This window comes from Primulina eburnea, chromosome 9, assembly GCF_022965805.1.
Source record: "Primulina eburnea isolate SZY01 chromosome 9, ASM2296580v1, whole genome shotgun sequence".
Taxonomy (NCBI): Eukaryota; Viridiplantae; Streptophyta; class Magnoliopsida; order Lamiales; family Gesneriaceae; genus Primulina; species Primulina eburnea.
Genome location: NC_133109.1, coordinates 19,391,857 through 19,407,551, shown reverse-complemented (window position 1 = coordinate 19,407,551; position 15,695 = coordinate 19,391,857). Strand labels below are relative to the sequence as shown.

Sequence of the window (15,695 nt, the reverse complement as noted above, 5' to 3'; positions counted from 1 at the left end):
TAATCTGTGAGACGGATCAACCATACTATATATATTCACAAAAAAAAGTGATACTCTTAGCATAAAAAATAATACTTTTTCATGGATAACCCAAATAAGAGACCCGTCTCACGAATACGACCCGTGAGACCATCTCACACAAGTTTTTGCCTCCAACTCGATATCATCACGCGTATCGAACAAATGGTCCGCATTTGTACGTATTATTCTAGCATCATGCCCAAGCATCCGATAGCAACCCAATCGCGAATGACACCAACGATTTATATAGATGGACCGCTTTTCACCCACTATAAAGTAAGTGAGTCGTCCCAACTCACCTCCGCACTGCCCCTTCACCAGCCTTAGTTGCCATTCAATCGAGTCCAAACCTTCCCATTTTGGTTGTCGAAATTGTGGAATTTTCTGCAAAATTTCAACACGGGCTACATCATCTGGAGTTTGAAAAAAAAAAAATAATAATAAAAATTTTATGAATCCATTTTGCTCTGAAAGGATTTTTTTTTGATAATATTGTGCATATTAAATTATAAAGTTTTAGCTTTTTACATTATTGAGATTTTTGATAAATATGATAGATTAATTTAAAAGAGTTATTTCCTAATGAAATTTTTGTTGGCATATTTTGTAAGATTCTATTCAAGGAATAAATTTTATGGAAGAATAAACTTATAAATAATCAAAGATAAATGTTAGGATCAATGCTAAATTTAGATGCCACATGTGAGCAAGCACCAGAGTTGGTGATTTATTTCGAAGAGATCAAGTGCTCAATCCAAATTAAAGGACATTTCTGTGTTGTCGTAGAATGTTGAAGAGAAACAGACACAACTCCTAATTGCATTATCGATTAGTGTTGTTATCAAACATAATTTCGGCTTTACAAACGTTGCATATATAGTTTTGGTTATTTGGTTTGATAAATATTTGGATGTACTTTATTCCCTCAATTTACTAAGATGGTTAGCTTTTCTTTATTAACTAGAATCGTTTAATAAACTGACAAGTTTTTGATCGAGCAAAACTTGCACAGTGAATAGTCCCAAAATTTGTTTTATAAATGAAAGCTCGATTTAAAATATCGCAAGTGCACGATAGTCAAGTTATAATAAACGTACGTGAATACGAGTATCGATCCACAAGGACTGCGTTACACTATTCTTATTTTCACTTAAATTCTCTAGCAACGATAGATGGAGTTGGTGATTAAACTAAAGTGAATTTAATACTAAAATGATTAAAATGCAAGAACAAATAATCAAGAAATCAATGATTAAATTGGATGAAAATCAAATGAGAAACGAATTTGTTGGGAATTATCAGTTCACCTACCACTCGTGTTCAGATAATTAGACTCGACTTTTACTCGTGCATTCGACGGAATTCCTAGACTAATCAATATACGCTGTCGAGCTATATTAATACTAATCATAAACATGCAGTAATCAAGTGTCCTCAATTATTTAACAGTTCACGATTGCATTACGTTCTATGGAATCCACTAGCTTTCAAAATCCGGGTGAACTATTACTATCGACACGTACCCAATTCCGTATGTCTACTAAAATTGTAAGTCCGTGGTTTATACTATGCGATCCTATTGTTAATTAGTCCTGTCGAAATCGTTAACAACATGCAATAATCAAAGGAAGATAGCTAGGCTTCGCTTGAAACAAGAAATAACAATAGCATAAACAAATCACTTGTAAAAATGTCAAGAAATAATGTTAAACAACGAGTATGGGTAGGATCCCCTCAAATCCCAACAAATTTAGAGTTTAGAAGCCAACCAAATTCATACTAAAAATCAACAATCTATCAAGAGAATAAAATACTGATAATAAAATACTAAATATGACGATGGAAGATGGCTGCGACGCTTGGAATTCTCGAGTTCTTCGAAAGTCTTCCTTACTCCTCCTAGCCTTCTCTCCCGAAAAAAATGATGAAAATATGATGTGTAAGTCTGAAAAACGGCGCCCAATCTCGTGTATTAGGTTAGTGGTCTTGGATAGAGTCCATGAAAATAGAAACAAATCTCGCAGAAATCTTGCTGGGGTCGCGTAACCTCGCTAGGGCGGTAGGTTTTGACCGCTGGGCGAGTGACTCTCGAATAAAAACTTTGAGCCTTCTCTCTAGTCTCGCTGGGGCGGCCACTTTTGACCGCCCGAGCGAGAGATCTTCTGTTAAATTCTCTTGTCCAGGCTAGCAGTCTCGCTGGGGCGGTCAGTTTTAACCGCCCTAGCGAGAGGTCTTCTGTTCGATATCCTCGGTAAGACTAGAATGCTCGCTGGGGCGGTCAGTTTTGACCGCCCTAGCGAGGCTTCTTCGTTGTTGTGCCCATTTTCTGCTATATTTGGTTCCATTCCTACAAAATACCACAAAACACACGAAATCAGTCATATGCTAAATAATGCAAACAAAATGCAAGAATAAACTAGAACAAGCTAATATGATGTATGAATGCGACTCGAAACCAACACTAAAAACACGTAAAAACGAGTCCTATCAACCCCCTCATACTAACCTTTTGCTCGCCCTCGAGTAAAATAGGTTAAAGCACGAGATTCTAAACAGACAAAATAAATAAAAAAAACGAAATAACCAACACCAGAAAAAGTTAATGGTGAGTTAACAATTTTATGTTCGTGCCTCAGTAAATTTTTTCACATCATAATCAAGTCATTTCACAAATAAATACTCTTTTTCATCTACAAATAAGTCTTGGCACTAATTCGAACGTGTGTGTGTCATGGTGGGTCTAGTCATTCGTACGTCAAATAGATCAATCGTCAAGTTATGCAAGTCACTCAATTAACACTTCAATACAAATCTCACTAGCATGCATCCCCGTGTCCATTCATCACTAACCATCATTTTGAACTTTAGTCAATTTTTAAGTGCATAGAAGGGTGTCGAAAGGAAAGAAAATAAGCTCAAGTGGCGAAAAGTTGGGAGTACATCGATCATTTTCATTGTGCAATTGTCAAGACTGTGTGTCAGACTTCCTCGACTCCTTACATCTCCAACTTTTAGCCTAGGAATAGAATTTCATTCCTTTTATTTTCGGCTCCCCCTCACCTTACATCTCCTTTTTTCACAAAGTTCTTTTTACAAGAACTTTGTTATTTCAACATTTTGATGCACAATTTTCACACATGTACTCCCTAGGCTAAGAATATATCTTTTTGGATTACAGCTGGTTAGGAGTACTGTATTTGAATTCAGGTATTGACAAGGGGGCATATGTACGGTTCAAGGTCAGTCAAATGCTATCATGCACGATCTCAATTAGTGACTTATTTCCACGGGTTTTCATGCTAAATCAATTCATACGTGATGTCTTTCAAGTTAACCAACAAGAATTTCAAATTTCACCATTATTCCTACAAAATTCTAGGCCCCACACATATGTGCTCAAAAAGTTCAAAATTTGCACCAAAACTCATGTTTCAACAATCCAGAGTATCATTCATGCATTGACCCAATCAATATTTCTCAAAGCAACATCATCATCGGCTCATAAATCATGTCAACTCACCATAAACGACTCACAATCTAACAACGAAAATACACCGACTTAAAAACCCAACTAACAAACTAAATAACTGAACAAACAAACAAAACAAACTACCCGACCCCCTCATACTAGAGTTGTGCAATGCCCTCATCGCACAAAACGAAACAGACACGAAAAACAATAACAACTTATGAATTCAAATGCAACAATAGAAAATGCAAAAGAAAAAGAAAGGGGAAACAGTGAACTCCCCTGATCAAAACTCCTCCTCCTCATCATGCTCAGGTGGTGGACTGCCCTCGTCAGCTGCAGGCGGCATAGGATACGTGTACTGGAAGTGGAAAGGTGGCGGGTATGCTGGAACAGGCGGCCGGCCGGAAGTGTCTAAGCCCAAGTGAGTCGAGATGCCCTGCACCAAGTACTCGATGTTCAGAGTGTGGGCTTGGTCGATGGCCTGATAATGAGTCTGGTAGGTGGCCCAAGCGCCCAACTCGTCGACTCGGTCTCGAATGGCACGGCGGCGTGGCTGCGGTGGTGGTGGATGTCCGACGACCGGCGGTGGTGGAGCGGCTTGCACGTGACCGTAAAATACATCAGCGGGCAGCTCATCCCGTCTCTTCGCGTACTTGGAGGTATGCAGAGCCTCATCGATGGATCTCAGTGGCGGCGGTAGCCACTCATCATCGTGCGCGAAAATCACACCCGCGCGGGCACATAGCTCAGTCACGATAGTGGGGAAATAAAAGGCTAAATTGTTGCAATTGATACAGATAGTCAGCTGCCCGAATATGAGTTTGCCCACATCAATAGGCATCCCGGTATAGATCGCATAAAGAACCACCGCCCTATCCCGCTGTACATCACTCGTATGCCCTACCGGCATCAATCTCTTCGATAGAAAGGCATACCAAAGTGCCGCCTCCACCTTCAAAAATTTCTCAAGAAACACCGTATACGTTCCCGGCTGCTTCCACGTAGTGCCCGAATAACACAATGTGTGAATGATCAGATCGTAATCCGGATTCAGCACCCAAGCCTGGAATACCGAATCATCCACTGCCGGTAAACCCAACAAATCATTTATCGTTTTAGGATCATATGGGACTTGACGTCCCCTCACCCTAGCCTTATTTTCAGTCCCTTCCGGGGCGTTAGCGTAAAACTCACGTACAACCGGCACCACAGCCGCATTCGGTTGTGCTAAAAAATTCGTCCACCCTCGTCCTGCAACCTTCGAGCGTTTGGAAGCCATGGTAAGAGTAGAGTGCACAAGTAATATGAAGTCGCCGGAAAATTTGGAAGCTCGCCGGAACGTGAAGAGGCGGCGGCGTGGGTGGTGGTCGGAGAGTGTAGATTTGGCCGGGAAAATCGCGTCTTGGGCTTTGCAACAATGGAGATTCACAAATATACCTGTAAATTGGCAAGAAACCACGTCAATCGCTTCAGATCTGGAGTGGAGGGGCGAAAATTTGAGAGAAAAGTGTAGGTTTTGCGAGTGGGAGAAGAGAGAAGGGAGGGCGCAGCTTTTAAACATTCGCGACTCGCTAGGGCGGTCAAAAGTGTCCGCCCTAGCGAGAGTCTGTCTGCCCGAAAATTACGAGTGCTCGCTGGGGCGGACACTAGCGGGAGAACCTCGGTTTTAAAAATTTTAAAAAGACGCGAGTGTTCGTTAGGGCGGTCAGTTTAGACCGCCCGAGCGAGACATCCTCGACTAAAATTATTTTGAAAAGTTGTAACACTCGCGGGGGCGGTCAAGTTTGACCGCCCTAGCGAGGGATTTTCGGGAAAAAATGTTTTTGAAAATTTCGATTCCTCGCTGGGGCGGACAAAAGTGTCCGCCCTAGCGATGCATGCTCGGCCAAAAATCCATTACAAATTACAACCTCTCGCTGGGGCGGTTAAAATGAACCGCCCTAGTGAGGTATTTTCGAAATCATTTTGAAAAAAATTTTAATGCAAATGCCATGCAATTATCTAAATGCAAATGATGCAATTAATTAACTAACGAAAAGAATAAAATAAGGAGTAGAAGTAGTTCTCAATTTATCGTCTAGAGCTCGACTTTTCACCCATGTCCTTAACGACTGTCTTGGAGCCGAGTGACTCCAATTTGTGGCTCAATCGTGCCACCAATATAGTGCTTTAATCTTTGGGCGTTCACAGTAAACGTCCCTTCCTTGCCGTCATGCAACACCACTGCACCTGATGGGAACACCTCGGCTATAACGAATGGTCCTGACCATCTTGACTTCAGCTTGCCCGGAAAGAGTCGTAAGCGAGAGTTGTATAACAACACCGCTTCACCCACTTTGAATTCTCTTCTTACAATTGTTTATCATGGGCTCTTTTGGTGCGTTCCTTGTAAGATAGGGCAAGATCATACGCTGTACCTCGGAACTCATCCAACTGACTCAACTGCAACAGTCGTTTTCACCTGCAAGAGCAAATCAAAGTTCAGTGCCTTGGTCGCCCAATATGCTCTATGCTCTAATTCTACGGGTAGATGACATGCTTTACCAAAAAGTAACCTATATGGTGTAGTGCCTATAGGTGTTTTGAACGCAGTACGATAAGCCACACAAGCATCATCTAACCGAATGGACCAGTCCTTTCGATTCACATTAACCGTCTTTTCTAAAATCCTCTTAATCTCTCGATTGGACACTTCAACTTGTCCACTAGTCTGAGGGTGGTATGGAGTGGAAACTTTGTGGGTGACACCATATTTGCCCATCAGTTTATCAAAAATTTTGTTGCAAAAATGGGTGCCACCATCACTTATGATTGCACGTGGTGTACCGAATCGATTAAAAATGTGTTTTTTCAAAAATTTTTAACACCACTTGTGCATCATTCGTGGCACAAGCCTCCGCCTCCACCCATTTAGATACATACTCTACTGCCACCAAAATAAATTTCTTTGTAAAAGACGCAGGAAAAGGACCCATAAAATCAATCCCCCACACATCAAATATTTCACACTCAATAATGTTATTCAAAGGCATCTCATGACGGTTAGAAATATTACCTGTGCGTTGGCATCTATCACAATTGAGAACATACAAACGAGCATCCTTAAAAAGAGTTGGCCAATAGAAGCCACATTCGAGTACCTTAGATGCCGTCCGTATGGGTCCAAAGTGACCACCTACCTCACGTGTCATGGCAGTGGTTCAGAATTTGACTGGTTTCCTCTCCTCTCCGCTACACTCTCCTTATCATGGCATCTGCACAGATTTTAAACAAAAACGGTTCCTCCAAAAATATATTTCACGTCAGAAAAGAATTTCTTTCTTTGGTGAAACGATAAATTTGGGGGAGGTGTGCCAGTGACAAGAAAATTTGCGAAATTGGCATACCAAGGGCACGCATTTACCTCAAACAATTGCTCATCAGGGAACCAGTCATCTATATCAGTGTTAAAGCCATTAATTCTAACATCCTCAAGCCTAGACAGATGATCAGCAACCACATTTTCTACACCCTTTTTATCTCGAATCTCGAGATCAAATTCTTGCAATAGTAAAATCCACCTAATTAACCTAGGTTTCGCATCTTTCTTAGCAAGCAAGTATTTTAGGGCAGAATGATCTGTATACACAATCACTTTAGACAGAACAAGGTATGAATGAAATTTCTCAAAAGCAAATACTATAGCAAGTAGTTCCTTTTCAGTAGTAGCATAATTCAATTGAGCATCATTTAAGGTCTTACTTGCATAGTAGATGGTATGAAATACCTTGTTCTTCCTTTGACCCAGCACCGCACCAACAGCTGTATCACTAGCATCGCACATTACCTCAAACGGTAACTCCCAATCAGGGGCAGTCAGCACAGGTGCTGTCACCAAGCTCTTCTTGAGTACTTCGAATGCCTGCAGACAAGTAGAATCAAAATTAAACTCAACATCTTTCATCAACAAAGAGGATAAAGGTTTAGCAATTTTAGAAAAATCCTTAATAAAACGCCTATAAAAACCCGCATGGCCTAGGAAACTTCGAACTCCCTTTATCGATGAAGGTGGTGGTAGATTTTTGATCACTTCCACCTTGGCCTTGTCGACCTCGATTCCATTCTCCGATACTTTGTGTCCTAACACAATCCCCTCTTGCACCATGAAGTGACATTTCTCCCAATTTAACACCAAATTGCTCTCTTCACATCTAATGAGCACCAAATTCAAATTTTTTAACATTCATCAAATGAAGAGCCAAAAATAGAGAAATCATCCATAAAAACTTCAAGAAAATTCTCAATCATGTCATGAAAAATAGCGGTCATGCATCTTTGAAATGTAGCAGGTGCATTGCATAGACCAAAGGGCATACGCCTAAACGCAAAGTACCATAAGGGCAAGTGAAAGTAGTTTCTCTTGGTCCTCGGGTGCAATTGTGATTTGGTTGTATCCCGACTATCCATTCCAAAAAACAGTAAAATTCATGACCGGCTAATCGTTCAATCATTTGATCAATAAATGGCAAGGGAGAAGTGATCTTTACGGGTTGCATCATTAATTTCCTATAATCCATGCACACACGTCCAACCCGTAACGATTCTAGTGGGAATCAACTCATTTTTTTTCATTGGTAATAACAGTAATCCCACCCTTTTTAGGCACACATTGTACAGGACTTACCACGCAACTATCAGAGATAGGATAGATAATACCTGCGTCCAGAAGTTTGATCGTTTTTCAGCTTTTACTACCTCTTGCATCTTTGGATTGAGTCTCCTTGTGGGTTGTGCTAGAGGTGAGTACTTATCTTCCATTAGGATTTTGTGCATGCAGATCGAAGGACTTATCCCCTTGATGTCCCGAAACTTTCCAAGCGAATGCTCCTCTATGCTCCTTAAGGACTCCCAAGAGCTTACTCTCCATATCGTCTGTCAAAGAAGAGGAAATAATAACAGGCAGTTTATTATTTTCTCCTAAATCTACGTACTTGAGATGTGGAGGTAGTGGTTTGAGCTCCAAAGTGGGTGGCTCCTCTAGGCTTGACTTTTGAGGCACTAAATCTTTTCTATCCCCCAATTCCTCTAGTCGAAGCCTCACTTGCTTTCTCCAAGGTGGAATGGCATTCAAATGAGCTACCATCTCCATCCTTCCTTGTCCAGCTCGTCCTCCTGTTTTTCAGTAGTGAAGTAGCCTCCAATGGCTCTTGCAATCCATCCTGCACCAAATCACAAACAAGAGAATCTAAGACATCAACGCGAAAACAACTATCATCGTGCATTGTGTGCTTGAGAGTATTAAAGACATCAAAATAATTTCTTCTTCTCCAACTCTCAGTCTCAATTTTCCCTCGCAACATCGATCAGTGCTTTCCCTGTAGCCAGAAATGGTCTCCCTAGGATTAAAGGCATCTCCAAATCTTCCTCCATATCAAGTACTACAAAATCTGCAGGAAAAATAAACTTATCCACTTTCACCAAGACATCTTCGATAATCCCCACGTGGATACTTGACAGATCTGTCAGCCAGCTGCAATGACATTCCTAGTTGGCTTGGGTTCACCAATCCCAGTCTCCTAAACACAGAATACGGCATCAAATTAATACTCGCACCAAGATCACATAGAGCTTTATGAAAATTAATATCACCAATAATGCAAGGTATAGAGAAACTCCCTGGATTCTTTTTGCTTAGGAGCATCCGTGTTTTGAACTAAAGCGGAGCAATTTTCAGTCAAGTTCACAGTCATATGATCTTCTAGCTTCCGCTTGTTTGCTAAGATATCTTTCAAGAATTTTGCATAACTTGGCATATTCAGTAAAGCATCAGCAAAAGGAATGTTATATGCAGTTTTTTGAATATCTCAAGAAATTTACCAAATTGTGCATCTAACTTAGCTTTTTTTCAGTGCTGCAAGGAAAAGGTGGGGGGATAACAATTTTACTCGGTGCAATAGGTGTAAAAGTAGAGTTAGAAGACTTACCTCCTTGCTGTTCCACCTCATCCTCACCTTGCTTGTTCTTTTCCTCCTTAGACTCAAGTGCCTTTCCACTGCGCAATTCCACAGCTTTCACATGCTCTCTCGGGTTAGTCTCCGTGTTGCTTGGCAAAGTTCCTTGCTCCCTATTAGCAATTAACTTAGCCAATTGTCCAATTTGATTCTCTAACCCTTTTATGGATGCATCCTGATTCTGAAATCTCGTCTCGGTTGCAGAAATAAATTTAGTCATCATTTGCTCTAAATTTGACTTCTCCTCCCTAGGCGGTTCTGGCTTGAATCCTTGGTGCATCCCATGTGGTGGCCCTCTTTGTTGGCGGTTTTGGTTGTTTTGACCTCCCCACGAAAAGTTTGGGTGATTCCTCCATCCCGGATTATAGGAGTTTGAATAAGGGTCATTTCTAGGACGGTTCTGGAATCCCACGTGTTTTGCTCCCTCAGGCACATAGAATGGATTGCCATCTTGGCAATCCTGCACGTCATGCTCACCTCCACACTTATCACAGAAAATCTCTTGCAGACGCATAACCGATCCACTCGCACTCATCCCATCAATCTTTCTGTTCAAAGCCTCCAACTGTGCTGACACCGCAGACAAATCAGTAACTTGATTAACCCCCGCACCTCGTTTCTGCCTATCAGAATGAGGATGATAGCTGCTAGCAGCCATCTCCTCCAATAATTCATATCCTTCCTCAGCCGTTTTTCTCAGCAAGTTACCACAGGCAGCAGCATCTATCATGGTACGGTTAGAAGTAAGCAGACCGTAGTAAAAAGTTTGAACAACTAACCCAAGAGGTAGCTCATGGTGTGGACATCTCCTCAATAAATCCTTGTATCGCTCCCACGCCTCGTAAAGTGACTCAAGCTCATATTGAGCAAAAGTAGTAATGTCGGCTCTCAGCTTCATAGTCTTCGACGGAGGAAAGTACTTGGTCAGGAATGCCTTCGCCATATCCTCCCATGTAGTGATAGACCCTACAGGCAAACAGTTTAAAACCACGCCTTAGCTTTATCTCTTAGTGAAATGGAATAAACGCAAACGAACAGCATCATCAGACACAGCATTAAACTTAAAAGTATCGCAAATTTCAAGAAAATCAGCTATATGAGAATTAGGGTCGTCAAGTGCACTTCCCCAAATTGAACAGTGTTTTGAATCATCTGAATGATAGCTGGCTTGATCTCAAACTGGTTAGCTCGGATGACTGGTCTCACGATGCTTGGACGTGCTCCCTCAAGAGACGGTTGTGCATAATCCATCATCGGAATGCGACGTGGTATCTCAACTTGTCTATTGTCACGCTGTTCCTCTCCACGTTCTTGCTCGTGTCTTTCCATCTGTTCTTTGAGTCTTTGTTGCTGTCTTCGTCTGCGGAAAGTTCTTTCGATTTCAGGGTCAAATTCAAGCTCCACGTCGAGTGATCTTCGCATGCACCACAAGAAAAATCTGCAACAGAATAGGAGTATCAACTAACAATAAAATAAATAATACTAAAGAATTTAAATGAAAAATAAAAAAATTGTGAATCAACAGTCCCCGGCAACGGCGCCAAAAACTTGATCGAGCCAAACTTGCACAGTGAATAGTCCCAAAATTGTTTTATAAATGAAAGCTCGATTTAAAATATCGCAAGTGCACGATAGTCAGTTATAATAAACGTACGTGAATACGAGTATCGATCCACAAGGACTGCGTTACACTATTCTTATTTTCACTTTAAATTTCTCTAGCAACGATAGATGGAGTTGGTGATTAAACTAAAGTGAATTTAATACTAAAATGATTAAAATGCAAGAACAAATAATCAAGAAATCAATGATTAAATTGGATGAAAATCAAATGAGAAACGAATTTGTTGGGAATTATCAGTTCACCTACCACTCGTGTTCAGATAATTAGACTCGACTTTTACTCGTGCATTCGACGGAATTCCCTAGACTAATCAATATACTCTGTCGAGCTATATTAATACTAATCATAAACATGCAGTAATTCAAGTGTCCTCAATTATTTAACAGTTCACGATTGCATTACGTTCTATGGAATCCACTAGCTTTCATCCGGGTGAACTATTACTATCGACACGTACCCAATTCCGTATGTCTACTAAAATTGTAAGTCCGTGGTTATACTATGCGATCCTATTGTTAATTAGTCTGTCGAAATCGTTAACAACATGCAATAATCAAAGGAAGATAGCTAGGCTTCGCTTGAAACAAGAAATAACAATAGCATAAACAAATCACTTGTAAAAATGTCAAGAAATAATGTTAAACAACGAGTATGGGTAGGATCCCCTCAAATCCCAACAAATTTAGAGTTTAGCCAACCAAATTCATACTAAAAATCAACAATCTATGCAAGAGAATAAAATACTGAATAATAAAATACTAAATATGACGATGGAAGATGGCTGCGACGCTTGGAATTCTCGAGTTCTTCGAAAGTCTTCCTTACTCCTAGCCTTCTCTCCAGAAAAAATGATGAAAATATGATGTGTAAGTCTGAAAAACGGCGCCCAATCTCGTGTATTAGGTTAGTGGTCTTGGATAGAGTCCATGAAAATAGAAACACATCTCGCAGAATCTTGCTGGATCGCGTAACTCGCTAGGGCGGTAGGTTTTGACCGCTGGGGCGAGTGACTCTCGAATAAAAACTTTGAGCCTTCTCTCTAGTCTCGCTGGGGCGGCCACTTTTGACCGCCCGAGCGAGAGATCTTCTGTTAAATTCTCTTGTCCAGGCTAGCAGTCTCGCTGGGGCGGTCAGTTTTAACCGCCCTAGCGAGAGGTCTTCTGTTCGATATCCTCGGTAAGACTAGAATGCTCGCTGGGGGCGGTCAGTTTTGACCGCCCTAGCGAGGCTTCTTCGTTGTTGTGCCCATTTTCTGCTATATTTGGTTCCATTCCTACAAAATACCACAAAACACACGAAATCAGTCATATGCTAAATAATGCAAACAAAATGCAAGAATAAACTAGAACAAGCTAATATGATGTATGAATGCGACTCGAAACCAACACTAAAAACACGTAAAAACGAGTCCTATCAGTTTTCCAAGTGAATCTTTTGCTCTAAGTCAATGCATAAGTGTACACACTTATGCATGATTAATTATGTCTTATTTTATTCACCAAGTTTTATTGTGTTATAAATTATACTATTCCATTGTATGTTGTGTTAAGGTGCTACAATACTGCACACAACACCTATATTTGATTCACACAATTTCCATTTATATAGTACTTTTATGTCAAACAACTGCTTCAATTGGTCGGTATCAAGAGCGACACTTGATGTTTACTAAGCGAGATTCTCGTTAATTTGTTTGAACGGGAAAAAGTAATGTGGACGTGTCAACTGTCAACACCGCACTTCGACCATCAGTTTTTGATGGATCCAACTACGCTATTTGGAAAGTCAAGATCACACTACCAGAAAAACGCTAAACGACAACAGATTTGTCGTAGGCCATTTAAAAACTGTTGTAAATGAGGGTGTTATGGAAAGTGCGTTCAAAGACAACGGTTTTTAAACTGATGTCGTAGATATCATATTGTGATGGTTTTCAGCGACGGTTTGTGATATGGTTCAGTCGCTAATTAGCGACGGCCTAATAAAAAACCATTGCTAATTTATGATTAAGCCGTCGCAAATTAGCGACTGTTTTTGAAAAAATCATTGTTAATTAACGACAGGTTTTGACTTGTGATATAGTTCAGTCGCTAATTAGCGACGGCTTAATAAAAAATCATCGCTAAAAAGCCGTCGCAAATTAGCGAGTGTTTTTGTAGCGACGGGCTTTGACAACACCGTCGCTAATTTGCGACAAGTTTTATTAAATCATCGCTAATTAGTGACGGTTTTTAACTAAATCCGTCGCGATTTTTTTCGTAAATAAATAAAAATTACTTTTATAATTTAATAATCTGTTAAAAAATTACAATCTGGCTAAACTAATAATATTCATTATCTTAACTAACACTTAGAAATTTTAAATTTACCAATATTTGAAGAAAAAACTTATCCTATTTCGAATTTAAAAACGTCTAAGAGAGAAAAATTTATGGTGCGAAGAAAATATACCGATGGTGCAGATATTTATAGATTATTTGCGACGATTTTTTATTAAACCGTCGCTATTAATGACAGTTTATAGTTAAACCGTCGCATGTTTAAATTAGCGACAGTTTATAGTTAAACCGTCGCATGTTTAAATTAGCGACGGTCTAACAAAAACTGTCGTTATATATTGCAACAGTTTACAAAAATCATTGTGGTTTGTCCAAAAAAACACGCTAATAGACAACCGTTGTTGATTAGCGTTGTTTTTTGCTTAAAAAGACACATCTAAGACAACGATTTTCACTAAAACCGTTGTTAAAAAGTATACGACAACGGTTTTTGCGACAACGGTTTTAGTGAAAAACCGATGTCATTAGTTGTTGTATGCCAAAATTCTTGTAGTGTGATGATTTATATAAAATCTATTGAAGAAAGAGCATGACAACGTGTTATAAATGGTTGGACTCCACTAAAGACTGTTGATGAAGATAATGATAGTTTAATTTAAACAGAAAGTGCATAGACGACTACAAAGCTGTACATGTGTTCGATGGGGCCTTAAGTAAAAATTTGAAAAAGTCATACCTGTGTTCGATGTGACTTGAAGCGAGAATTTAAAAATGGATACTCTTGTTACTATAAATAATACTAAAATTCAGTTAGCAAATAATAAATACGATAAATAATACATAAATACACAAGAAAAAATATATTTCATAAAAAAGAAGTCAATAAATATTGAAATAATTACATAAATAATAATCGTCTAGCTATTTTAAAAGAAAATCATATATCAAATTTGTATAATCCAGTTCTCGGATCATTTCTTTGTCAATCAACGACACGACTAGCTCATTTAGTCTATTTTGTGGCATTATTGATCGAAGATAAGTGTTTTTTAACTTAAACTTCGCTAAGCTTCTTTCTGTTTATGTAACTGTTACTAACATAGTTAACGAAATCGTATAGGCAATATAAGTATTTGAGAATAAATCATTCGGTTTTGAAAAACACTGTAGCATTTTAAAAAATTGTTGAAATTCTATAGAATATTTCATTAAGGTAGTTAACAACTAACTCGTTAATTTCTCCAAACTCAACAAATGCCCTAAAGTCTCTTGATATAAATTGTTCAAACCGAACTTGAAGGAAATATCGAGTTTGATTAACTATAAACAAAAATATTCAAATTACTCTTCTGGCCAGAAAAAATTATTTCAGTACGTCATCAACTCAAAATATATATGTAAGGCCCCCTCAAGGACGGGCCTGTGGCGGTGGCCTCCTTGGCCTTATAAAAGATCCGACCCTGGACGGCTGATGAAGTCTAGATTTCAAACTTCAACTCAAAGACACTCAGTGCCATATTCATGTCAATTGGCATTAATATGTTCAGTCTAATCACTAATTTATCTCTGCCAAGGATGCATGCGAAATCTTTCAAAAACACAACGAATGATATGAATGTGTGCGAAGAACCAAACTGAGAACGCTAACCACCATGTTTGAAAATCTGAGAATGGAAGATACAGAGTATTACTGCTTATGATTTCCAACTGTGTGATAATGAAAACGAATCCTTCAGCCTTGGTGATCCGATTTCTAACAAAAAACTAGTAAGTAAGTGATAGGATAATTTCGAGAACAATTTAACCTCAAGATATATTCAATTGACGAAGCCAAAGACACAAAAAATGTATTATAAATTACCATTTTCTTTACTAATAGTGTTTTCAAAAAAATTAAAATTTAACATTTTTACAATGATTAATGATAATAATAATAATTCATTACATGTACAAAAGAATCTAAAAATTTCATACTAAATATTCTACCTGCACTAATTTTATCACTTGATTGGATCACTTTGTTTATCTGCGTGAACTTGTTTCGATATTCTGCCAACTTAATCTAAAGATAATTAAATAAATTATAGAAAAAAATTATCAAGATGTATGCAAGTATACTCCAAATATGATACATTGTGCCAGAAAATGCTAGGGCTCTAGCTTTCAAATTCTAGATTTGCCATGCTAGGCTTTTTTAACCACTTTAAAGTACTTCAATGATCTCCACCCTTATGTTTGTCCAGAACAAAAAGGCAAGCGATCTCACGTAGCCAAGCGATCTTAAGCTCTTAACCATAAGATAATCGAAT

General features: G+C 39.1%; 1 non-coding gene across 1 annotated transcript; it reads left to right on the top strand.

Annotated features, from left to right (window-relative positions):
• Positions 1–10,271: 10,271 nt before the first annotated feature.
• On the top strand, positions 10,272–10,378 carry LOC140842202 (small nucleolar RNA R71). Its single transcript, XR_012120334.1, has one exon. It is a non-coding gene; the product is annotated as a small nucleolar RNA R71 (small nucleolar RNA).
• The last annotated feature ends 5,317 nt before the right edge of the window (positions 10,379–15,695 follow it).